The sequence below is a fragment of the Chelonia mydas genome, chromosome 1, assembly GCF_015237465.2.
Source record: "Chelonia mydas isolate rCheMyd1 chromosome 1, rCheMyd1.pri.v2, whole genome shotgun sequence".
Classification (NCBI taxonomy): Eukaryota; Metazoa; Chordata; order Testudines; family Cheloniidae; genus Chelonia; species Chelonia mydas.
The window spans coordinates 190,102,442-190,128,556 of record NC_057849.1 but is presented as its reverse complement, the minus strand read 5'-3'; the positions used below and the strand labels follow the sequence as shown (position 1 = coordinate 190,128,556).

The following is a 26,115-nucleotide window of genomic DNA, read 5'->3' as shown; positions in this document are numbered from 1 at the left end:
AGAGATTAATCAACAAAGAAAAAAACATGCTTTTGACAGACTTTCCAGCACTTCTACTTTCTTTTTCTCTAGCATAGATATGCATAATGTAAGAGTGGGTCCATAAGGTTTTTCTTTTTTTTTTTTTTTTTTTTTTTTTGTATGAATAGGAGACTTCAACAATTCAGCGTATGAAAATATACTGGCTTTGGGTACTTCTGCCTGCAAGAAAGTTTAATGAAATGAAAGCTTAGTCTTTAGCAGGGGAAAGAAAGCTAACTGAATTTTATAAGAGTAGATTCAGATTATTAGTTGCTTAGGAGACATAAAAAGAAAAGGAGTACTTGTGGCAACTTAGAGACTAACAGATTTATTTGAGCATAAGCTTTCGTGAGCTACAGCTCACTTCATTAGATGCATAGTTTTTTTTTTTTTTTTTTTTTTTTTTATAATACTACTTTCCCACTAGTATTTTGGTGGAAGGGATTTTTTAAGTGATGTAGGTCTACACAGGTGCAAAAATCACTTTGAAAATATGAAGTAGCACCCCACTGGTCTGTAATGTCACTAAGGGCCTGTGATAATCAGGGGCCTCATTCAGCAAAATATATATTCAGTGGGTTTCCATGAGATGGGATCTGTAGAACTTAATTCAGATTCTAGAGACCAAAAATGTCTGTCTGTCTTTGCTATGGATGTTAACAAGTTTTGTCTCCCCATTCCCTCGCTAGTTTGCAAGTGAACGGGAAGGTGCATCTCCCCCACTGCCTGTTTTTCTGAAAGGTAATAAATATGACAGGCTGTGTCAGATTCTGCTCTCAGCTTCGCCTTTGTAAGTCCAGAGTAACTGCAATCATTGTAATGGAGTTACTCTGTGTATGCACAGGTGTAACTGAAAGTTCCATGTCACCCAGTAGGCCTGAAAGAATGCATGCTAAGGGATTCATCCTGCTTCCCCTGAATTCAACGAAAGCAGGATCAGATTGTAGAGGCCCTGATCCTGCTCTTATTAATGTCAGTGACAGCAGAATCAAGGCCATATGAGGGTACAAATGAAGAGGGCGCACACAAACTGCCAGTGCCCTGGTAGATTGGGACTGCTAAATACACCATGCTGCTATTGCATTGAGGTCTTTGAACCCAGGCCTTTTCAGTCTCTGCACCATAATATTTTCAATGAGCTCCACCAAGACTTTTCAGAATATGCTTTGGCATAGGTCTCATTTGTTCTCCAGTTTTATTTGTGTCTATGTACCACTCAATCAGGAGTTAACCAATACTACTAGCAAGAGCTCTTGAGGGTGGATAATACACATCACATGATAATAGTTAGGATTATGCCTCTTGCAGAGGAATAGTCAGTCATCTTTCTCCAGCCTGTGTTCTTTTTATGGCATTTTTATGTGTATGGGATTTTTGTGGTTGTTAAAGCAATACATATGAGGATGTCATCACAAGAGATTTGCAGATGAACTTGGGGTAGAGGAGAAGCAGGGTGGCTAGATTTCCTTTCACTTACACCAGCTTAAATCTGGAGGAACTCCATCAAAGTCAGTGGAGTTAAACTCGTGTCAGATTCTGACCCAAAGTCTGAAAGCAAAAGCCTCAGAAGGAAGTCTCCAAGTAGTGTTTTTGCCAGGTTTCTGAAACTATATTGTTGGGTTTAGCCAGGTTGGATTTGCTTTCTTCAGATGGTCTTTGGGCCAACCAGGCAATGAAACAACTAGGCAATGAAATATGCAACATTGATTTCTCTTAGTGAGAGGATGATACATTGGGAAACTAAGGCATTTTTGGCCTAACTGTCACTGAAGAACAGACTAGGGCCCAATTCTGAATCTGCATCTATGCAGTTTGATTCCTCACAGAGCCACAGTGACTTCAGTGGGGCTCTGTGTGAGCATAGTGTTTCACCCATATGCATCCAGGTGCAGGATCGGGTCCCTAAAGTTGTTAGAAGACTCTAATTTTCCTCAGAGGAAGCAGCTCATACCTTTGCTTCACATTATTATTAATTATCATTTATATTACAATAATGCCCAGAGGGCCCAATCTGGGTCATGGGCCCATTATGCCGGAAGCTGCACAAACGTATAGTAAGAGACAATCCAAGTCCTGAATAGCTGACAATATAAGATGACAAGAAGTATAGGAAGGGTGAGGGTTGGGGGAAGAGAGTCAAAATATACAGACTTCCCCTAACTGAGAGGGTATTCTTCCATTTTATGTTTTCCGATCTAGTTGTTGATGAAGTATATGGTGCACACATTATGATTTGTTGCAGTAAAACATACCACCCTAATTTGACCTTGGTCCTAACAAGAAGGCTCTTCTCTGGGTCAAGCTTTCATTTATGCCCTGTTTAAACTACACTACCAGTAATGCTACCCTAAACTACCAGTAATGCGTCCCTAACAGATAGGTTTAGGAAAAGCATTATGCTTCTAAGATTTGATGTTTAAGTTTCAATACTCATCAAGAAATCTTGAATAGACTTTCCAGGTAGATTTTTGAATGCTTGTCATTAAGGGAGCATGCCATTACCATTGTAGTTCAGAGCAAGATCAGTTGTGAAAATCTCAGATACCCTGGATGGCTAAGTAAGGGGAGCTTTTGGAAAATCTGGAATAGAATTGTGTACTGGGGAAGAAGTATTATCACACCCACCTTTCTGACGTGTCCAACTTTAGCATTTCTTTCTCTTTGCAAATGGTTTCTTCATGCCTAAGCTTCTATTTGAATAACACTGATTTATGCAGTGTGGAAAATGACATGCATGGCTCAAATCATGCAAGTCAGTGAGCATTCCATGTGCCACACTTGCAAGATCAGAGCATAACTTTAATTTGAAATGTCTGTAAAATAGATTTTTTAAAAAAAAAAATAATGTAGAACTCCTTTATTTAGTTTGTGTGGAATATTATTTCTGTACATCATGTTAAATATCATCCACACACAATATTCTTAATATATTTTGAAATAAGTATGCAAAATTGAAGCATGATCAAATACTGATTATGAGGCTGGTGTACAAATTAATAAGCAAATTAAAATAGCATAATTAATTTCCAGCTTCATTAGAAGAAACGGAGACATGCACTGGGTGCGTGGTGGAGAAAGGGGAGGAATTCGATGTTTGCAAAATGGAAAGTGCCAAAACTGGTAGTGAAGTAAGTTACACAAATAGCTATTGAAAATCTAGTATTCTGGTCCTATTGATAAAAACTTCCTTAATGCATAAATAGTAACCAGAAGTTCCAAAAATCATGCAATCAAGAATGTTAGATTAAACAGAGAAAACGAGTTTTTCAACCGGAATAAGGGGGAGGTAGCTTTAAATTTTGTTTATTGGTATACAAAAGATTAACAAGAGGAGGTAAAATATGAAGGGGTAAATGCTGTCCTTGGAAGTATGTATGGAACTCTCCGTGACTAGAAAGAGAATTGCATGTGTGCATTTGGAGGCAAAATTTAGCTTTAAGTGCTTGAATGCAAATTTGGTAATACAGCCATATTTGATTTAAAGCCGTTGTTTTTGCCTGTTGCCAAATTACAATACTTCTTTATTTCTAATTTAGTATTCCAGTATACATAGTAGTCCATGGTGTTTCACTGCACTCGATATTGTGACAAAGCAACTGCAAGGTATGTGAAATGAGTTGTATAGTCAAAAGGCACACTGTACGGCAAGGCTAAGTTTTTCAAAACTGCCACAGTGATATGGACACTCCATTTCCATTCAGATTAATTAGAACTGAGCATCCAAAGCCCTTTGGCAGTTTTTAAAATCACAGCCAAACTGTTTAACTCTTAGAAATGACTGTTCACAGGAACAGTCCTATCACCTTGTCAAAAACAAACTTTGGGCTGTGTCCCCTTTAAAATCTTTGCAGGATTATCTGATATTGGTCAGTTACAGAAGACCCATCAGTGGGAAATCCACTGATCATGTTAAGTAGAAACCTTAATGTAAATTGCCAAGCATTCCATCTCCATGTACTGTGTGGCACTTGGGTCAGACTGAATCAGAGGTATTCTGAAAAAAAGAGGCAGCTCAGAAGGCCTAATCAGACATTCCACTGCTTGTGAGAATGGATTTTACCTAAAGAATCATAGAATATCAGGGTTGGAAGGGACCTCAGGAGGTCATCTAGTCCAACCCCCTGCTCAAAGCAGGACCAATCCCCAACTAAATCATGCCAGCCAGGGCTTTGTCAAGCCTGACCTTAAAAACTTCAAAGGAAGGAGATTCTACTACCTCCCTAGATAACCCATTCCAGTGCTTCACCACTGTCCTAGTGAAAAAGTTTTTCCTAATATCCAAGAATTGTAATTAGCAGTCAGCTGTGGCCAGTAGTCAAGTGGCTAGTTTATATGGTCAAAAATCCCCTCCCTGATGGATCTATAGAGTAACACTTAGTTTGCTATGGCTCTCCCTTTAGTGCGGTCAGACAGGGAGAAAACAAAACGAAGCTGTCAGCAGGCAGTGTCATCAGGGTCAGACACACCCTGTCCCACTGGTAGGTGGAGATAGGGGATGTGCAGTTCAACTATCTGTCCACCCCCCATTAAGGAATGCAAAGTTCCACATTTGGATTGTAGGCTCATAAATGTACTGCTCACACAATTACACAAAATATTCATATTTTAGATGCTTTTTTTGAAGGAGCAGTTATCCATTTATAGGTCTATCCTAGCCCTTCCCTCAAAACTTGGGTTTTCCATATTTTATCCTAATCAGTGAAGTTGGTATTCAGTCTTAACAGTTACGGCAACTCTTATATAATCAAATATTCATAGCTGAGATTAGAGACATACATAGAAATTAAGAGAATTTGAAACAAAGATCAAAATGATATTGTAAACTGTGAGTCTATTAAAAAACAACTTCATGAAAAAAGTATAAACCCAGGTCATTTAAAAAACAGATGGGAGAATTACTGAATATTATCTACTCTTTTTCCTAGGAGAACAGGCCTAAATAACAGGAATCAGTCACAATGAAGGGGTCACCATTCTCATTTTAATATACATTTGGAACTAGTGCAATCATGTCCAGGGTCTAGGGAAAGCCAGATATTTGGGTAGCTTATTATTTAGTATTGAAACTGCAAATTACTGAGACACTCTGTGAAATCCCCTTTAAAAAAGAGTGCTTATTTAACATGAGTGTTTGGAACAGAATGTTTGACTGATGTGGCTGATTTTTATAGTTAGCACAGCTTCATATGGTTGAACCATCATTTTCCTAACTGGTGTGGGTCTTTAAAAAAACAAAAACCCCATGTAAAATATTTTGGATATTTTCTTCAGGAGCTCCCACAGTGTGAGTTGTGCCTAGGTGTTTGAACCAAGATTTTCAATAGTGATTTTTGGGTGCCCAAGCTGAAACACCCTAAAGGGGCCTGATATTCATAAAGTGCTTAGCACCGTTCTCTGAAAAATTAGACCCCTGTAAGGTCTTTCATGCTGGACACCCTGAAATTGAGCCACTCAAATTCACTGATCATATTTGACAGTATGTACTATGACGCTCTTTTTAAATGGTTCTCGTAGTCTTTGGGCCTAACTCAGACCTGGTGTAAACTGGTGCAACTCTATCAGCTCTTACAGCACAATGCAGACAGAATTCGGCCTTTTGTTTATAATGAAAGCACTAGCTAAGCTTGTTAGGAGTAGTGCATGTTAAATATATTGCTCTGACTACATTGATAGCATGTAGTTGGAGGAACTGTATCCATTTTTATATCTCATGGCGACAAATAAAACTTGCTGGCTGTTTCCCTTCCCTTTGATCCCCAACTTGATGAAAATATCCCACCAACAGTCCAACGTTTCTTTTAATATATCCTTATGTTTGGGCACTTTATAGAAAATCTTAGCCCCATTATCAAATGACATAATCCCATAACACAGGAAATATACCACAGAGAGTCTGATCATGCTCCCACTGAAGCCAGTGACAAATGTTGCCATTGACTTGGTGGATAGAGATGTAGGTTCATAAGGAATACCTTCATGAATCTTTCCTACATCAATAACATTTCTTAGGGCTCAGCTACACTTAAAAAGTTTTACTTTTGTTGCGGGGCTTGTTAGTTATATCAGTAAAAGCCCTAGTGTGGCTACAGTGATAACGGTGTAAGGGTCCCTGACATCCATATAGTTTATTCAGCTTCCCAAACCAGAATAAACTATACCAATTTAAGCACTTTTATATGGGTGTAATGGTGTCTGCACTAATGGGTTTTTTACCACTTTAACTATACTGGTATAATTTATTGTGCAAGTTCAAATAAAGCCAGATTGATGAGTTAAAGAGAGACTAAATTAGTGCACTTTTCTAAGCTAAAGAAAGGGTCACACCTCTCAGGAGGTTGGGGGGAAGTGAAGAATGGTTCAGTGGATAAGGGTTTTTTGGACTATCCTGCAGACTGAGCAGCCCTTACAAAGTTCTGTGCACTCTTATCACCAGCCTACCCCATTTGGTACAAAAGACCTGGGAACTCGTCTGGGTTCTGCCACTGATTTGCTTTGTGGCCTTGGACACGTCCCTTTGGGCTAGATTCACAAAGGAACTTAGGTGCCCAACTGCCTCTTTTGGTACTTCAGTCCAACATTCAGGTACCACTGACATTCTCAAAACTGCTGCTCAGCTGCTGCCTAACTCAGTAGGCACCAAAGTTTCCCCTAGTAGACGTGCAAAGACAGCTAAGTGCTGATACCGCTCCACAGCTAATGAGCAGCTCAGAGCCTTAGCTCATGGCTAAGTGCTGGGGAGATACGCGGGCTTGGCATTCTCCTGCTTATCTCGCCTGTGGGGCCCAATCTGGTAGGCATGCCGAGTCCCCTTTGTGAAGCTAGTCCTTCCTCTTTCTAAGGCCAGGTCTATACTACACGCTTACTTCGGTATAAGCGTGTTGCTCAGGGGTGTGAAAAAACCAGACCCCGAGCAACATAGTTATACTGACCCGTAACCCCTCGTGTAGACAGCACTATGTTGCCAGAAGAGTTCTCCCACCAACATAGATACCGCCTCTCACGGAGATGGAGTCATTAAGCCAGTGGGAGTCCTGTTATCTTAGAACAGTGTCCCCCAAACTTTGGGGATCACACCCCTAGGGGGGCACAGAGGAACATTTGGGGGGGGTGCGGTAGGGAGGGAGCGCCACGCTTCCAACCCCACTCCACCCCCTGACCAGCTCTGCTCCTCCCTCAACCCATTCAGCCTCCAGGCCCAGGTCCACCTTCACGCCCTCTCCACCCCCAATCCCAGCTCCACTCTGCCTTCAGCCCAAGCTCTGCTGCTCAGGAAGCCTTGGCTGCGCAGTAATGGGGGGGGCATGTGCCTGAAAAAGTTTGAACGCCACTGGCTTAAAGCGTCTTCACCAGAAGTGCTACAGCAGCTCAGTTGCATTGGTGCAGCTGCGCCAGTGCAAGGTTGTAGTGTTGACCTGCCCTAACTCTGTTTCTCTATTTGTAAAGCAGGGACAATAATACCTTCCTGACTTTGTAAAGCATTTTGCAACCTATGGATGGAAAGCTCTGTGCTGTAGAACTGGTCAGAAAGTTTGAGACTTTGAAATTGACTCTTCCCCTGCCGCCCGCCCCCCCCCCCAAAAAAAAAAAAAAAAAAAAAGCTTTTCCCCATTTTTAACCCTCTGTTTCATGTAGTGAAGATACTTAGTATTAACATTACTACTACCAGTTGCTGTTTGGCATACACCGCACATGAGCCTACTCAATTTTTGTTTAATATGCTTGCAGATCACCTGTAAGATCTGGAAAAGACAGTCTTCTCAATTCCCTCAAAGGCTTACATTTGGCTAGACTGATTTGTGGCTTTCTGTCCTGCCATAGACAGGAAATGAATCTCTTGCTAATCTAACGTGATATTAAATATACAACTAAATACATGTACACTAGGAAAGGCTTTCAAATTATACAAACCAAAGCAGTGGAGGTCATATTTTGTCAAACAGGGAAAATTTATTATAAAGTAATAATACTTAGCACTTTTATTGTGAACTTTACAGATATTAACTATCTGATCCTTACAACATTCCCCATGTGAGAGTTATTCTCATCTTCATTTGGTACATGGAGAAATACACGCAAGGATGTTAAGGTGAAGCCATACAGTAACTAGCAAAGCCAAACAGTACTCCTGAAGTTCCTAACTTCTAGCCCTATGTTAAGTCCACTAAACAATGTTGCCACATTGGTGCCATAAACTAAGTACTGTATATGCAAATTCCTTGCATCTGGAAGAGAACTCTCCCCCAACTAGCTAACTAAGGATATATATATAGTTAGTGTCAGCAGTGACATTTCTCAAGAGACCATATCATTTCAGTATTATTAGCTATGTGTATGCAGGGTCAGACTAAATCTTTTAGTGTCCTGGATCAATATTGTGAAGTGTTGTATTTTCAAGATCTCATGATGCATGATAAAAACATTGTGTTCTGGATCACGTCCTTTAGAGCACAGGGCCTGGTTCTGTTGATCCAAGGTTCCACCTTTAATCCTCTGCAGTACATACACTGCCGTGCACTTTTCATAAATACATAAAAAGTCTGTAAGACAGGCAGTGAGTTCTGCTACTCTCAAGATCGGCATCACTGGTTTGGAAACAAAGACTGTCTCTTTGGCATGTTAGGGTTTTGTGAGGGACTTGACAATAAAAGTCCCCAAATGTACTTTGTCAGCTTTCCGAAGTTCAACAGTTTAATAACAGGCAAAACAAATGACTGTCTACATAAAGCAAATCGGCCTGAAAAGCCTTTGCTCTCACTCTTTTCAGTGGCTTGCACTGTTTTCAGCTCTTGGTTTTTATGCTGACCCAGGACTCCAAAACCATCCTGCCTCTTAATGGATACCTCATCTGAGCACACTTGAACTCCATTTCACAGAAGAATTCTTAACACCAAAAACTCACCCAAGTGTTTTAACCAGCACTGCAGTTGAGATGGTAAAAAAGTTCCCATTAAACTCATTCAGAACTTTCCAAAACTTACAACTTCTGGGAATCCTGTAATACGCTTTAAAAAACAAACATGGGTACCGGAAAAAACAGTTGAAGTCTGGAACTTGGCACGAGGACTAATGCTTCAGCTTGGCTTAAAAGAAAAAAAAATTGGTTTTATTTAACAAAAGTAGGAGTTCTTGAAAGTGGCGCCTTGATCATGCATAGTAGACCCAGGTCTTCAAGCCTACAGTTGCACACTGGGGGCTGGATCCTGCAACTTCATCATCATGTGCAGGCTCCTAAGCCCGTGCAATTGCAGGAGCAAGGCCTTATACATGTGTGCAGCTAATTAAGGACCTGCTGCCACACTTAGATCTGTTCACGCAGACTTCTGTGCACATGCAGAGTTCTCTTGAAGCCAGTGGAGCTCTGCAGAGGTGCTGCAGTCTACCTGAGCAGATTTGATTGTGGGGAAGGGTCTATGCTCAGAGAACATGAAGGTTTGTCTAGCACAAAGCTGATGGAATTTGTAAACTGAACAAGCTGAATCTACTTTGAGTCAAGGAGCTTGTAAATTCTATAAGTGGAGTCACTCTATTTTTTTTTTTTTTTTTTTTTTCATTTTTGAGAGAGACAACGGGTAACTGAATGGGAAAAAAATCACAGAGTTAAGGATACACAGCATCATAAGGAGTCAGAAAAAGCTAAAGTTATAGTTACAACAGCACTGTTAACTTGGCTAGGTGGTATATATGTAGGTTTTTGCTATTCTTTTTTCTGGTTAAACGTATTGCTTAATAAATTATTTTATACCACTCCTTGAGAAGACACAATCCACCCATCCACAGGTAGCAAGAAACTTTTCTGGTTGCTTGTCATCAACTTCTACAGAATCTAAGCTTTCATTTAAAAAAAAAAAAAAAAATCTTGCCCCTGTGGTTGTGGCGAATAACCTTCCAGATGTCAACCAAGTATAAAGCGAAACCATAACGTCTGCCTGAGTTTGCAGGTGGAGCCAGAACCTCTCCTCCTGTTCTGCTTTGAGATTTTTCCAAGCTGTAGTAGAGTGAAAAACTATTCTGGTCAGTTTTCCCTATTGCTGTTTGGTGTCCTGTGGACAGCAGTGAAACTGAAAAGAATCAGATCCTTTTCAGTCTGCTGCTGTTTGGGAAAGCTCTCATGAGCAACACAGGCAGTCACTGGATCTATTCCCTGGGAGGAGGACTCACAAATGAAGACTGGGAGAGAGTAAGGTAGAGGAGAGACGAGCCAATCCATCTTTGCAGCAGCCAGGAAGCTCCTGAGGTAGGGAGGAGCTTGGCGCTGGGTTCTTACACCTTTTTCCGAAGCACCTGGTGCAGGCACTATCGGAGACAAAATATTGGGCTTAGATGGGCTGGGGGTCTGGTTCAGTCCAGTGTTCCTAGCTAGTGCTGCTTCTCCCTTTCAGCCACCAGGGGGTTGGATTTGTCACCTAATACCTGCAGGCAAATATTTTTAAAAATAGAACTCCCTAATAGAGTGAGGGATAGATAGCACCCTTGTTGGAATCCCAGTGCCGATCGCTTTCCCAGCACCTGGAGCAAGGGAAGGAACTTCTCCCCATGGTGTTGCTGCTAGACATTGCTTGCTTGCTTTCTCTGTCTTTCCTGTTGGTCTTTGACTGCTAGATTTAGTTCTCTGGCTATTGGGTTGGGCCTTTTAAAATATAAGGGGTAAAGGGATGTGATGGCTAGCCAGAGAGAAAACTACTTGCACAATGGTCAGGGAAGTATATGACCCCTAAACATTCTCCCCATTATAGGAAAGAGAAAATGGTATACTAAAATGAATGCTAGTAGAGAATTGTTGCCTAATCATAGGTGTATAATGCCACTTTGTTCCACTCTATTGACCAAGATCTCATGGTTGCTTCAATCTGCTCTAACAGAAGTAAAAAAGAAGAAGTTTTAAAAAAATACCCTGCGTATGAATAAAAGACGCCATCCCTGCCATATTTCTCTCTCTGGAAAAAGGCCTGAGGATCTGTAATTGTTGCTTTTGAATGTATTTATTAAACCCTGAACCAGCTACTATGCTCAAGCCTTTACCAAAGAAGATTTGCTGAAGTCTCATAAACAGGTGTGCTTACCTGGGCCTATCAAAAGCCTTCTCTGCACCTAACGAGAGTCCAGAGGAGTTAAGTTTGCCAAAGAGGCTCTGCTTCATCTCAGATGTATACCAGTGTAACTTCCCTGAACTCATTGGTAAACACTTCCTTATTTACCCTGGTGTGAGAGGAGAATTGGTTCCTAAGTCTTCTCACATTACTATACCTCTGCCTTTCTCACAGATCATTTGGTTCTGGCAAGCCTAAAAAGAGGCCAGTATCATTTAGGTTGTTGACGAGGTTTGTGGACATCCATACCCCACTTTCCTCAATTCACTTTTCTTTCTGAGAATTGGAGTGGCAAAGATTTTATTTAAATATAAGCAGGGACCAAGCAACCAGCGATTCAAAGAAATCCTTGCCTCTGGTTTTCCACTGCTTGTGCTTTGTGTGGTCACTGGCACCTGTGCTAAGTGTATGTGGAAGGCTATCCTTCTGATTGGGTACTGTTAACTTTACACCCACATTACATTGAGTGTTGGTTAGAATCTGAAACAAAATGATCAATTTCCAGTTTACCTCATCTAAGAGCTCCTCAGCCTTCTGTAGAACACATAAATGGGTTAAGTCTGTCCAGGATGGCAGCCATAGGCAGGGGAGACTGGACATAAGTAGAAAGTCAGCCAGGCCTGCAACAGGTTCACAGGAAGTCAGCTCTGCAATCAGGTGGCTAGAAGAATACAACTTTTGAGATAACTTCACAAACATCATCATCACAATTTGATGTCAGTAGGGCTGCTCACGCTACTCAGAGTTAAGCATATGCACAAATTGTTGCAGGACTGGGGCTTAATGTGCCATTGGATTCCATAAATATTTCTGATTGCCAAGGACAATAGTCATCTGCAGGGATTTCCTACCTAAATCTATAGAATTTCTGTGTGGGATTTTTATCAAATATGTGGAATTTATATTAGGGGTGGTGACTACAGTGCTTGACCTGAGTGGATTTTTTAATTAATTTTAGACTTTTCCACAACATTAAGTGCCTATCCAGAGCTCAGTGTTATTGACTCATATTAAAAACACAATCCATGTGAACAATAAATTAGCATCCTATTATCACACACAAAACTGGAATTAGTAAACCAGGAAACATTCAAAATAACTCTGCCCCTGCCACAAATACCTCCCCCCCCCCCCTTTTCTCATTTTAGTAGTGGGTAAAGTAAAACACGAGAAGAGGCATTCATAAATGTTTATTCGCTTTAACTGATCTGCCTTAGCTGCAGCAGCACCAAGCTTCCTGGGAGATCCACAGAACCCCACAAGGTGGCAGGAGCTAACTGCTCTAGATCACAGACATGCACAAAGGTACAGATTTCTCCCATTGTTGCATGCACCCAACTCCTGTTGAAGCTAATGGGAGTTGGGTGGAAATGACTGCAGGGGTTTAAAAAAAAATCTAGCCCCAAAGAAACAAAACAACACAAACCAAAAATCCTCCCTATTTAAACAAAATACTCCCTGGGGAGAAGACGGGAGGACCATCTTTTTGTTTGGGTGTGTGCACAGCAGGGATTTGGTCCATGACTCAGGCTGTGAGGTGCTATGGTAATACATATAATAATAACAAACACATGTCAGATGTAAATTACATTGCTTAATGCACTACTAGAAGATGCTCAGATACTATGGTGATGAGCACAGTATAAGAACTTAAATTCGTTTTTCTTTTCATATATGTTGCTGATGCACGGACTTTGGAATGATTCAGGAAAGCAGCCTAACCACAGGAAATACTGCAAAATGGGAGAGAGACATCACTGAAGAAACTTGACTTCATAAAGTTGCTAAATGGCAGGGCATGAGATTCAAAGTTTGAGAAATTGGGAGTGAGTGTTCATAACCTGCAAACTCACCCTGAGCAAACTCACCTTGGGAAAGTTCATCTTGAGGGTGGACACAACAGCCAGGGCAGAGGAGCTGGGTGGAGGGGAGAAGAAATTCTCTACTGCATTTATAAAAGCTCTCCAAAAGATTTCCTGTGGAAACCATGAAGAATCAAAGCAGCGTGATGGAGGTTTGGGGATAACTAGAAGGCATCAAAGTGCCTACTTCTAATTAGGAAGGCAGCATAGGCTGGGGGATTAGGCCCTGGACAGTGATGCAGGAGACCTGGGTTTTCCTTCCAACTGTCCCACTGGCCTCCTGCATGACCTTGTGCAAGTCACTTTTCCTCTCTGTGCCTCTATTTCTGTATACAATCCTCCTTTGTGAAGCACTTTGTGATCTATCAATGAAAAGCACTATGTAAGTTATTATTAACGCAGCTTCTTTCATCAAATACATGATTCCAAAGATCACTGGATCTGTAGGCATAGCTGTTTAAGCTCACGCTTTTGGTCTAAGACTTATACTTCTGTAGAATTTCTCAGGCTGGTCCCCAAATCTCATGACTTTTAGCTATGAAAGTGACAGCGTACTGAGTACAGGAAGGACAATGTTGGGCCCTGATTAAGCCCGCCACAGAGAATACAATTCTTGAGACTTGCTGCTGATCAGAATCACTTAGTTGGGGAATATGTTTTCCTGATTTTGTTTAAAATCCATGTCAGGGTTTTGTTTTTATCATAAGAAGCCACCTTGGGGACAAGGGCAAGGGGAGAAGCTAATACACTTTGGGGACAGGGGTAAGGAGAGAGAGTCAGATAAAATTCTGCTGAGTTTCAGTGTAGCAGCCTGGTATTTGTGGGAGGTTGAAGACAATCCTGTTTATGTGGAAAGAGATTTCAGGAACCCTATTCGATCCACTTGACCCCCAGAAAAAATATGTAGTGACCTTCTGAAGCAAGAGCTGTATCTTAGGAATAGAACCAGCTTTTACTACTGTGTGAAATTTGAACGTCCTTCCTTCTCTCCACCCATCCTCTAATGCTATAAGAAGAAAGGCTAGGAAAGTAACCACCATGTTAAGGATATCTGAAATAACTGCGTTGGATGTCTTGGCATGAATTTTTCCATGCTCAGCTATGAAGTCAAGTTGATCCTTTCCACTTATGCCGATGGAGACGGCTTCTTAATTGATTAAGGACATTTAGTCTCCATTCGTAGTTGCCTCACCAAGATGGTCAGTTGAGTCAGATGCATGCTCATACAGCCTGCTTTGGAGAGGAGAGGCAAGTCAAGGCACAGAGATGTTCTGTAAGTCACATAAGGTTATCATGAATTACCATGCTGTGGTGGCACCACACTCGTCTCAGCCTTTAACCCCTTAGAATGCTGTGCTGCCAGAGGTTGGAGGGAACATGTCCTCTTTTAAGCCTCTGTATTCTGTGTATGAATTTCTGGGAAAACTGACTCTTTGGGTTTAATTTCTCCACGTTTGTTCTTAGTTCAGAGGTGAATATTTTTTGGAGAGAGGGATCACATTCTGTTTGATCATTTTTATGATTTTCAGTGTAAAACATGGTGATTTCCAGTGGTTAAGCTTTTTAGGTGCTTTTTATGTTCTGTCTACATGTGGTTGTTTTAATGTTTGCGTGCGTGCTCGCTCGCTCTCTCTCTCTCTCTCACTCAAAACTAAGCAAAGGTTTAGCCCTTGGTGAGGACTATAGTGAAATATATGACATTAGCCTGCAGACAGATTTGAAGAAATCTGGTTCACAAATGATGTAAAAATACGATGAGGCCATAGATGCATAACATGTTCTTTTTATCATCTCTTTTCACATAGGAAAACATGCTATTCTAGATGCATTGACAGTCATGCACATATCTCATTGCACACTGAAATGAATATAGCTGTATCTGTTTCATTAGCTGTGGCTGAGATTTTCCAAGTCACCCAAAGGATTTAGATGCCCAGTTCCTATTAAAAATCAATGAGAACTGGGCATTAGATCACCTAAGCTGCTTTGAAAACCCCACCTTAAATATTTAAATAACACATGCTCTGGTATGTGAAGAGCAGAGCTTGCCGGTAAATGCATGTGATGCTTTAAATTGGAGATTACACATTTAAGCAAATGTGCCCATTTTCAAGGCAGCATAATTTGTATCAAAACCCTTTGTACCAAAAGAGGAGGTGATGTGGAGGTGACTAGCGGAGTTGTCACTCCCCCTGCATGTTCAGAATCCAGCAGCAGTGAGCCCCTTATATGTGGTTAGAATACAGACAATTCTTTCACAAGTTCAAGGGAGCTTTCTGACTGATAGACACAATATCGGCCTGAAAAATTAAGTGAGTGTTTGATTGTATATTGTGGCTTAGTAAAAATGTGCAGAACTGGAAGGCTCAGGTTGCTCTACTGAGCTTCTAATGTCAATCATCTTTGGTTTCAAGGAAAACTGTTTGTTCACAAAAAGTTTGTTGTTGTGACAGAGTGCCAGAGCTCAGCGGAGTAACACAGAGAACTTATATTAATTCCATCACAACCTCAGCACAGAAAGAAGCTGCAATGTGCACAGCCTCATGTTCTCTGGTCAGAGTAGAGGTCTGTCAAAGGACAGCATACGACAGGCGGTATTCCTCTGCTGCAATGCAAATAAACATGCATGAGTTCTATTTAAATTGCAGGTGCATTTAGAAGGATTACAGCGACCCTTGAAGTTCTGCACAGATGGCTGAATAGTTTTGCGATTAGTTGACACTGCTGCATAATTCCCACTTTGCTGAAAACATTTGGGGGGGAGGTCCTGCATAGGCATTCCTCCTCCCTAGTGCAGGTACCCACCTCCATTCACCTTCCCCATTGCCGTCTCCAGACCCTGGCTTCAAACTTTCAGCCATGCGGGTGGTTTTAGTTAGTGAAGGGGCAGCTGTGGCCATTTCAGCTTCTAGGGGATGTTCCAGTGAGATACTGAACACTTTTAGCTCTCACTGACTTCATTGAGAAGTCAAGGCATTCTGTACCTCACAGGTGACCACCTAATGGGATAAGAAGAGGCCTGTAGTAAATGCCTAACACAATTGAGAAGTCTATCCAGCCAGGCACATATATTGGCTGTTTAACAGGCTGAGTTGGATACATTCTGCATCCCTCACGCCCCTTGCTTGTTTCAGGATTTAGGTCTAATGGGCTGTATAGCACACAGGGCCTTAACTAAAAGTTAAAGGTTCTGTAGTCCTACCAACCCTCACTGTCCCAAGCCATCCATTTCAGGTACAACATAGCTTGAGTTTAACAATCAATAAAACTTGACATAATGATTTCACACCCTAAGTCCTACTTTCTCCCAGCTGACCAAGATGTCAAAGATCATTCAGTTTATGTATTTCCTTTTAGCACCCAGGAATTGGAAATAATATTTTTTTCACTCAGAATTTATTTTGTCATTAAATTGTCTTCAGATTAAAAGTGAACTCCATGAGGTTTGCAATTGGGCTTTTTTTATGCAGTTGTTCTTTGTAGTTGAGCTCAGATAGAAGAATCATCAACTTAATTTTTATGTATGGTTTTCTTTGAGAGAGTAAAAACACTGGTAGAAATAGTGAAATAAATAAGTCACCATTGAGGTGTAAAGGTACCGATATCTATCTAAGGTATTTATAGAGCGTCAATCAACTTAGTATTTGGGAGGTGGTGTAACCTATTGCTCAAACAGACAAAGCCTGTCTTTCAATGGTTTTGGAGAAAATTTGGGTATGTTTAAGTGACATCAGTTGTCCAGCAAGTTACAAATGTTACATGTGACTAATGCTTTGAATATGTGGCCTGACCCCAAGGTCCTTACCCAGTCATAATCCCATAGAAGTCCATGTACATCATACAGCCTGTGTACAGCAAGATCTTTTTATTTTTTTCTAAGTAATCTGTTCTAGAGAAAATATTAGGATATTATTTTTTTTTAAATCAATACAGCATTTTAGCGTGTTGAAGGTTTAAGTAAGTGCCCATAGACAGGGGATTATTATGTCTTTGTGGTTGAAGTAGTGCAGTGGTCTACAAATTAAGTAGCTGAAGTTCATAACCCACATCCATACTAGAGTCAAAAGATTAAATTTATAATAGTTTGTTTTCCCCAAAGCAATCCTACAATAAAGTCCAACAAAAAAACAGTACGGGACTCAAGTGTCCGAGTGTTGTTAGTTAGAATACATGGTTGTATATAGAAGAGACAGGTAAAATTCTGATTCCAACAATGCTTTTCACTGTGGGCAGTTAGCAGCAACTAGCCCCCTGCTTTATCACATATCCCATCCAAAATGTGATGGGGTAAAAATCTCTATGGAACACCTGTGGGGTCCAGGGAGAGAGAGGAGACTGACAGTCAGTAATTTCTCTACCTCCCCCACTTTTGCAGTCCTAGCAGGTGTGCATGGAGGGCCTTTCTGTCTGAATTTAAACCCTGGTGCTTCTTTAATTATACTGTTGCCACTTTTGGTCTGAGTGATTAGCCAGTATTCAGGAATTCTTCCATTAACTTAATGGCATTCACCCATTACACTGGGAGTTAGGTTATAAAAAACATTTCACAGCCCTGAGTGACTTAGGCCTGTTCTACACTAGACATTTAGGTCGGTTTAATTAGATGGGTCAGGGTTGTGAAAAATCCACCCTGCTGAGTGATGTTGTTAAGCTGACCTAAGTTCCTATGAAGACTGCACTAGATGGATGGAAGAATTCTTCTTCTGTCAACCTAGGTTCCCCTTCTTGGGGAGGTGGATTACATATACTGACAAGAGAATCCCTCCTGTCAGCATAGGTAGTGTCTACACTGAAGTGCTACAGTAGTGCAGCTGTAGCGTTTTAAGTGTAGACACGCCCTTAGCTAGGTCAGTCTAATTTTTAAGTGTAGATCAGGCCTTAGACACGCACAAGAAGTGAGTCACCAGGTCATATAGAGAGTCTGAGAAAGAGCTGGAATTGAACCCCTGCCACTTCGAAACCACTCTAGTGCCTTAGCCACTACACTGTGCTGCATCTCTGTATAGGAAGAAGAGACAATTTGGGACTAAAATAAACCCTCCATTTCTGCAGAACACAAATTTTTAATTTAGTGTGTGCGCATGCATGTGAGCTAATCTTTAAGCAATAGCTGGATCCTGTGTAGCCACATTTGAATAACAGCCAAGGCCCCCTACTCCTTCTACAGGTTCTCCCTTAAATACCTTGCAGTCATGACTGGTGTGTATTTGCTATATACTGATATTCCTTTCTGAGTTGATTTTCCTTGCAAAGAAGTATGCTGCATTTATATCTATATCACTTAGTAGTTTGTATAATGTGTATACTTTTAAGTCGTTAGCTTCAATTACCACAAGAGAGATTTTCTTAAGGATATAAGTGATTTTTAGCAAATGCTACTTCTGAATATTGGTAATTTGCCTTGTGCTTTTATGCTATAATGTTAAATGTTGCAGAAGAGAAACATACATTTTTACACACACACACTCCCCAACACACGAAAAAACCTAGCTCAATTTTTGATTTGACCAGGAAAGATGAATCAGTCAGTTTTAAACACCATGTCTACAAGCATTGTATAAAAAGTCTCAGATAGAAAGGGATTTAGAAAAGCCAGTGATTCATGTCTGCTTACTGTATTGTGTTTTCGGCTACAAATAGACTTCATAGTGAGAACAAGTAAGGCAACTGTTTACTCAGGTAAGCAAAATTTCAGTAAACAAAATTTTTATCTCTGAAGGTGAAACGACCTAATTTTGAAGTGAGATTGCAATTAGCTAAAGCTAATCAATGATTTTATAAAGATAAAATCATTCTATGTAAATATATACAGCTTACTCCATAAGAGGTGAAAAACTGGCTGGATGACTTGTGCACAAGAGATCTGCACCATGATGTGGGGGGAAACCATAATATGGATCAGTTTGCATACTGAATACTCCTGAATATGATGGGTCTGTGGTCACATAGGCCTTAGTCCTCAGTGCTTCCATAGAATTCTGTAAAACTTGTACTGACTTTAGTGATAGCTGCCAACAGGTTTGGCTGGGACTTTTCCTCGTTTCAGGAATTAGTTCTAGGGTGTTTTTTCCCAGTCCTGGCCGTTGTTCTGGGGACTGTGGGTTGTGGGGACTGTTGTTCTGCTTGTCTGATTGCTGAGGCAGCATGTGATCAGCTCCTTGCTCCCCCTGCTGGCTCTCATAACCTTTAGCACCAAGCCTGTCCACTGTTCTCAGTGAGACTGTGAAAGCAAAAGGCAGCTGCTTCCACTGAAGCTGAGAGGCACAGTGCAGATGCTTGGGTTGGGCAATCAGTGCTTTACCCTGTGCCAGTGAGGCCAAGCTAGGAATATCCTTGATTGGGCGGAGGTAGGATGATCCTTCAGGAGAGAGAAGGGGAGCATAGTGGAATGCGGAGGGGAAAAGGTTGTAATAGTCAAGGGACAGTTTCTGACCTAATCTGTGGGTGTTCTGGGATCCTTCGTGCATGTACACACTCTCTTTCCCCTCCCCTTTCCCTTGGAACATTCTGGTGAAGCTTCAGTTATTTCCTCTGACTTTTTTTTTTTTTTCACTCTTCTAGAAAGAAAGTTTGTGGTAAAAAATACAAGTTAAAATTCACCAGAATGGGCATTAAGACTTCTTGCAGTTTCCAGTTACCTCCCTGTGTTCTCCTTCCCTGCCTATCCCAAAGAGGCAGTTCTTACTTAAACTGGGGGCTGAGCAGCCCTCTGGCTTCCCCAAAATGTGAGGAATACAAAGATTGCTTAGAGCCAGCTTTGCCCCACCTACCCCTTTTCCGTCCTCCCACTCCTGCACCTACTGCAGGAAAGGAACATCTCAGAATTGGGGCCTGGGACTTCAGCGGGAAAACCTTCAGGCCTCTGACAGGCATAATACTAATGAACGAGTAATGCTGCAGCCCTGACTTCAAAGGGAGTTTTGTCCAAATAACAGCTGTAGCATTAGAAAAACTGGTACTGAATTCTCTCTGGCTTCTGCACATGTGCATTGTTCTTGATTGTTGCCTAATTATAAGCATGCAGGTAAGCATCATTTTTAGGCTTTACAATATACAAACTGACCAGTGCTTTTTTTTTTTAAATTGTAGTATTAAAGTGTTCTTAATAAGACTTTTTTTTAATGTTGTAAGTTGAATTTCCCAGGAATCCAGTGTTGTGCAAAGGAGTTAGTCAATGGCATTTGAAGCTAGAGGAGTTTCAACTGAGTAAAAACTGCAGTATTTGGCCCAATCATTGTACGATTCAATAAAACAATTACTGATACTCCAACAGGAAATTATTCAAACAAATGGTTGCATACAGTGTCTGGTTCTAATTGAGCTTGATGTTTTATCAGTTACCTCCCCATTTAGGAGAGAAGATAGCAAGCACAAAGCTAATATAAATTGGTGGGGTCAGATGGATTTCTTTGCAACTGCTCTTAGTGGCTTTGCCTCTTTTTAAAATAAATATTTATTGAATGCTGCAATTTTAGCAGTGCAGCAAGTGCTTTGAGCTTTGAAAGAAAAGCGAATATCACATTGTAAAGCAGCACCAGGATATGCCTTGTACATATTGCCTCTTATGTTAGAGCTATAAAATGAACAGAGGAGTATTTTAAATCAGTTTTCTAAAAATCTATTTTGCTTTTAAATCTTAGATTCACTCCCATTATTCCTAAGCAAAACAAAAAAAACCTTAATTTATAGAAGAGTTAATGTTGAAGATATGTTTTAATGGAGTCCAGCTAACATTCCATGGCATTACAGAGTTATAAAAAAAATTCTGTGTCTTAAAACCCAAATGTTAAGAAGTCTCAAAATAAACAGTTACCCACTCAATTTTTGTCTCTTGTGGGGTTTTGCACTGCTGCCAATCACCATAGTATCTGAGTGCCTTCCACACAGAATGAAGAGCAATAATGGAGACCCTAGCATAGTATTTTTGGGGAGGTAGGAACTCTGCTTGTGGTAGGCTTTTGGTTTTGATATTTTTACATTTATTTATTTACATTTTTCTCTTTTTAATCATCCCTGCCTGACCTCCTGGTTGACCATCACTTTGTCCCATTTGGGGTTTCTTTGTAATGGCAATATGTTGTTGGATGCACTCTCTCTCTCTCTCTCTATCTAGAGATATAGTACCAGGTTCATTAATTTATGTCTGTTCGATAGGTTCTCACAGTGTGGTATGTTTGTGGGAATTGAAGAATATTTTTATGCACAATTGGAATGATCTGTGTAATGTTATGAAATGCTGCTGAGTATTGATCATACATTGTGTTTTGTAAGTGTGTTGGATTTGGATGTTTGTATTATATTGAGTTGCAACTAGCAGGATTTTTTAAACTAGTGAGTAATGTTGTAGTGTTTGTTTATGGTATTGGTAACTGATCCCTTGAATAGGAAGTGGAATTAGTAGAAATCATAATTTATTGACCTTTGGATACATATGTTTTGCAAATTTTAGGAGGCAGGGTTAAAGATGGGTAGATTGGAATTGCAAATCTGGTGCAGTGATGGTGAGTGATTATATGGCAGTGGGGAAATGGTTGGATCTCTTAACTGACAATCAGTTTGTACAGACATGATATTTTCTGGGTGTTTGTAGGAATCCAGTGAAAGATGCCTTCAACCTTCTTTTGTTTGTAACTGATATTTCTGCCCTTCATATTTTTCCACAAAAATTTTCTTCCACAATCTTGGTCTCTTTCTCAGTAATTTTAGTGCTCAGGAAAAGTACCAGAGTGACAGTCCTCTCACAAATCCACTGTGCCCACTAGTTCCCCAGTTCCAAAGGTGGAAGACTAATCTTAAACAGTTTGGTGAATTAAATCTTCACCTGCCCTTAATCTGGGGTGGGAGTTAGAAACCATATCAAATAAGTTTTGACAGTTCTAGTGAAGTAGTAGTAAAATGGCAGGGTACTATTGATGATGTGACGACATATCCATTAGATTGAAAAGGTATGAATTAGAAATTCAGGCAGTATTCAAAACATAGCTTGAAGAAAAGCAACAAGCAAACTGGCAGGTATTGATTTACCAACATATATGTCAGCACATTCCGTGCTTTTTTCTATACAATAAATAATTCCATAACCAATTAACTGATCCCATTTGATGGTGGCCATTCACTAACTCTTCATTTAATTTTTCCTGCAAGATAATCCTCAGTATAATCTAAAACTCCAGGGACAACTTTTTCAAACCATTTTCTTTGTTACTCTTCTGCTAAAAATCCAGAGATGGTGACCTTTGAGTAAAAATATATTTGTTATTTTGATGCTCTCAGTCAAGAAATAGCAAGAGAAGCAAAGATACAGACAATAATAATTTGAAGTACATGAGCTCAGGAGGCAAATGCTCCTCAAAGAAGGTTCATAAATACTAAGTTAATCTTGAAGAAATGAGGCGTTTTGGACTGAAAACGAAGCAATGCTTACGGCAGTGGCTCTCCAACTTTTTGCCTAGACAACCAGTGGTCTGAAGAGTGAAGCATGTTGAGTGCTAAGCACTGGAGGGTTCAGAGCAGTGGGGTGTCCGTAGACGCATTCTGTTATGAAATGGTTTGCAGAATAACTCAATTGGAGAATTACTAGTTTAGGACTCAGTTCAGTAAAGTGCTTAAGCACGTGCTTGCGTTCTTTGAATCAGGGTGGACTTAAACACATGTTTCAAGTGATGCATGTGCTTAAGTGTTTTGTTGAATCAAGCCCTTAAATTATTTAGTAGTTCTCCTTTTATTAATAAAAATGATGGTATATTTGAGTTTTAATGTTTAGTATTTTCGTAGTGGGGTTTGTTTTTTTTTTAGTGTATGTTGTTTTTTCTACCTAGCTTGGCCACTCATCTTAAGTATGCATGAGGATGCTCCTTTGCATTTAAATACCCTTAAGTGCATGCAAGCAATAGGTATTTGAATTGATGAAGAAAGCAGGAAAGAGGCTCATTTACTTTGACCCAACTGGTGTCTGTATGAACTAATTGATAAGTACGCTTGGAAAAAGTATTGACACAAAAAGTGTGAGAAGCCATTTGCAATATTTTTTAAGCACACTGCAAAGATGGGCTTGGTTTTGATCTCATTCACACAGGAATAAATGAGGAGTAAGGCCCAGATCTGCCCAGGGGCTTGCGCACATATTGCAGATTTAAGCGGCATTGTGATCCCCAAAATCCCGCTCGGCTGCTGCGTAACCCTGTGGGTGCCTAAACCCACTTGGCACCTACATTTTTGCTATAAAAGGTCCCTTGGAGCCTCAGTTTCTGCCTCTGGGCATGTGCAAAATATCTCACTCTAGGCATCTGGCACTTTTTTCTCTTGTCTAAGCCCCAGCAGAATCATCGAACCAGGTGGGGATAGGTGTTCTCCCACCTGTCTTGCCTATAGGGCCCAATCTGGTAGGCATGGTGTTCCAACACTCAGGACCGGTTCTAGTGGTGGGCAAGTGGAGCAGTTGCAGTGGGCACCAGCTTCTGAGGGGCACTGTAATGTGGTGACAGTTGGTTGGCTTTTCTTTCTTTTGGAGGGGTAGGTGTGAGGGACATTTTCCACCCTGGCTGACAAAACGCTTTGGGCCTCTCTTGGCAATGCTCAGCACTGTAATTGCCAAGTCCCTCTGTGGATCCAGGCCTAACCACATTGAAGTCAGTAGAACTATTCTGGTGTGAAATCAGCTTGAGCTCAGAATCAGGCCCAAGATCTCCGCTATGTCTGGTGTGTTCCCAGAGCTCTGACACCAGCAGTGCTGTGACGTTGCCTGTGATCTGAGGAGAAGTTTGGGCACTTGTATACAAATAGGCACACCAACTGGGGCTCCAGAAAGGAATTAGGTGTGTGGAATTGTTGGTGCTTGCAGCTGTTTATGAAACTGCATTAGAAAGACCCTTTTTCTACCATTTAAATTGTGACCTTTTGTCATACCACTCAACCAGTATGGCACAAGCTCCAAGTCTTTCAGCTTTATAATGGGTGTGACTGGATGATACATGAACTCATTCTCATAGTAATACGTACAGCTGGAGCCAAGATGGGGCCACATGCATTTTCCCTGTTTAGTAATATTTTGCTACAACAGAGGAATGTTTTAGATGCTTCTAATTTACCTCTTTAATCTCTTCATTTTGCCTCTGTTTTTTGTGCTTGCACTTGCAACATAAAGAAGCATGATGAGTGAAATTCTATGAAGTGTTAGGTGTTGCACAATTAAAACGACTTGTTCATATTAAAGGGTTTTAGACTAACTGTAAATACTTAAGAAAAAGACCGTCTCTGGGTAGCATGATGAAAACAGCTAATGAGTGTGGTGCAATAGCCAAAAAAAAACAAGGTTAGGTTGCAGAATAACACTGAAAATATTAAATGCTATTCTATAAGTAGATTCCCATGGTGAATGCTCTGTGCAATTCGGGTTCCCTGTCCTGAGAGTAACATAGCGCCAAAGTTATTAGAGGCATAAAAAGACTTCGATATGAAGGAGAAGTATATAAAGTCAGTAGTATACAGAAGGTTAGTTGGGCACCCCTGTTTGCCTTAATACAAGGATACAGGACACCAAATGAAATTTAAAAGGTGACACATTTAACTGGCAAACGGTTTCTCCCACAATGCACCATTAACCTCTGGAACTCACTACCATGTGATCACGAGGTAAAGCACTTGGAATTCAGTATGTTATTCAGTAGGTATGTTATTAAATAAAAATACCCTCCACAGTTACACTAGCTCAGTTTTTGAAAATATAGGAGATATCTATTGTCATGATTTAGCATATAAAACAACCCCTGACTATCCGATGTTAGGAAGAAATGTCTTTTGTAGGCATGCTGTTTTCCTGTATAAGAGTTCTACTCCTTCCTTTGAAATATCTGGTGCTAGCCACTGTCAGAGATAGGATACAAGACTAGATGAACCATTGGTCTGATGCAATCTAGCAGTTCCTACACATTCTGTAACACATTCTGTTAAATGACTTGGATATTTGCAAGATTTGTTATAAATGTCATTATTCGTCCAAACCAAAATCTATTTAGAATCTGCTGTATCATTCTGTTTTAGCAGATCTTTATACAGCCCTCATCACTGTAGTGACTGAATGCTTTCCAATAGTGTGTTAAGCAACATCACTAACATCGGTATTCTCATAGCTCTGAGGCAATACAATTCATAAAGCAAAGACAGTGTGTTCTTACAATTAAAAACCAGCTAAATGTCCTTTTGGAATTTGTACCTAGAAGGTTCTTAGTTCTTCGGGTCAAAATTATTCTGTAAATAATCTCTCTCTCTCTCTCTCTCTCTCTCTCTCTCCTTTCATCTAAAAAATTTACTTAAATTACTTCTGTACAATGAGTGACCATAGTTACTATTATTGAATGTACCCTAATTTCATTTTTGGTGCATAAAATGAATTGATGTACTTATGAAAGCAAGGAAGTTAATCTGTTTTTGAAGACCTGGTTTCAAATTTACTTCAATTTACAAAGTAAATAAAGTTTAATGCTGCATAATTATAGTTTGCATCGGCTGTCTTTATCCAGGGGAGAAACAGCAGGAGCTATTTCAGGGGCAGAATCTGAGGTGCCTGGGCAGGGTTGTGTTGGATCTGCAGGAGGTGCTGTAGCTCAAGACTAAAGTGTCTTGGCACAACTGTGGAAGGAAGTTTGCATATTTGTTACCTGTACTATGTCAGGCTCTATCTAATACTCTCAAGCCCGATCTTTCGTGAGCACTGTGAATTCACTAACACATGAGAGAGCCTGTTGGCAGTAGGGAGGGGGTTTATTGGTGTTTGTGTTAGCAATAATACTGGTATTTCAGTAATGCCGTGGTATTCAACTATATTGCCAACACAAAGCTATAAGCAATGAGTCGTGTCTCTGCTCCGCTTTTCTTCAGCTCAGTTCTCTTCTGCTCCGTCCCTGCTCTAGGTGCTTCTGAGATCAGCTTCCTGCTTTTCATGAAAGCTATTCTCCTCTAGACGCGAATACTCTTCCTCTGAAAGAATTATTTTTACAAGTCTGGTCAGTTTCTTGGCTGGTTATGGGCTTTTTTCTGACAAGATAACATGACAGGCTAGGAAAGCAATATCATCATCATTTGTTTTATCATCACATCATGCCAATATTACAATCAGATCTATAGACTGCTGCACTGAAATCATTTCT

At 40.5% G+C, this 26,115-nt stretch overlaps 1 protein-coding gene across 20 annotated transcripts in view; it reads left to right on the top strand.

Moving 5' to 3' along the window:
- The window catches only part of BBX (BBX high mobility group box domain containing), a 183,575-nt gene that overhangs the window by 8,639 nt on the left and 148,821 nt on the right, over positions 1-26,115 (top strand). For 2 of the 20 annotated variants that reach the window (XM_037907687.2, XM_037907701.2), the window contains exon 3: positions 3,558-3,624. The exons of 17 other annotated variants lie outside the window; for them this stretch is intronic. The gene's annotated coding sequence lies outside the window, so the exon portion shown is untranslated. Of the gene's footprint in view, positions 1-3,051; positions 3,150-3,557; positions 3,625-26,115 lie in introns of all 20 variants that reach the window. One more of the 20 variants, XM_027820001.3, reaches the window with a different exon arrangement.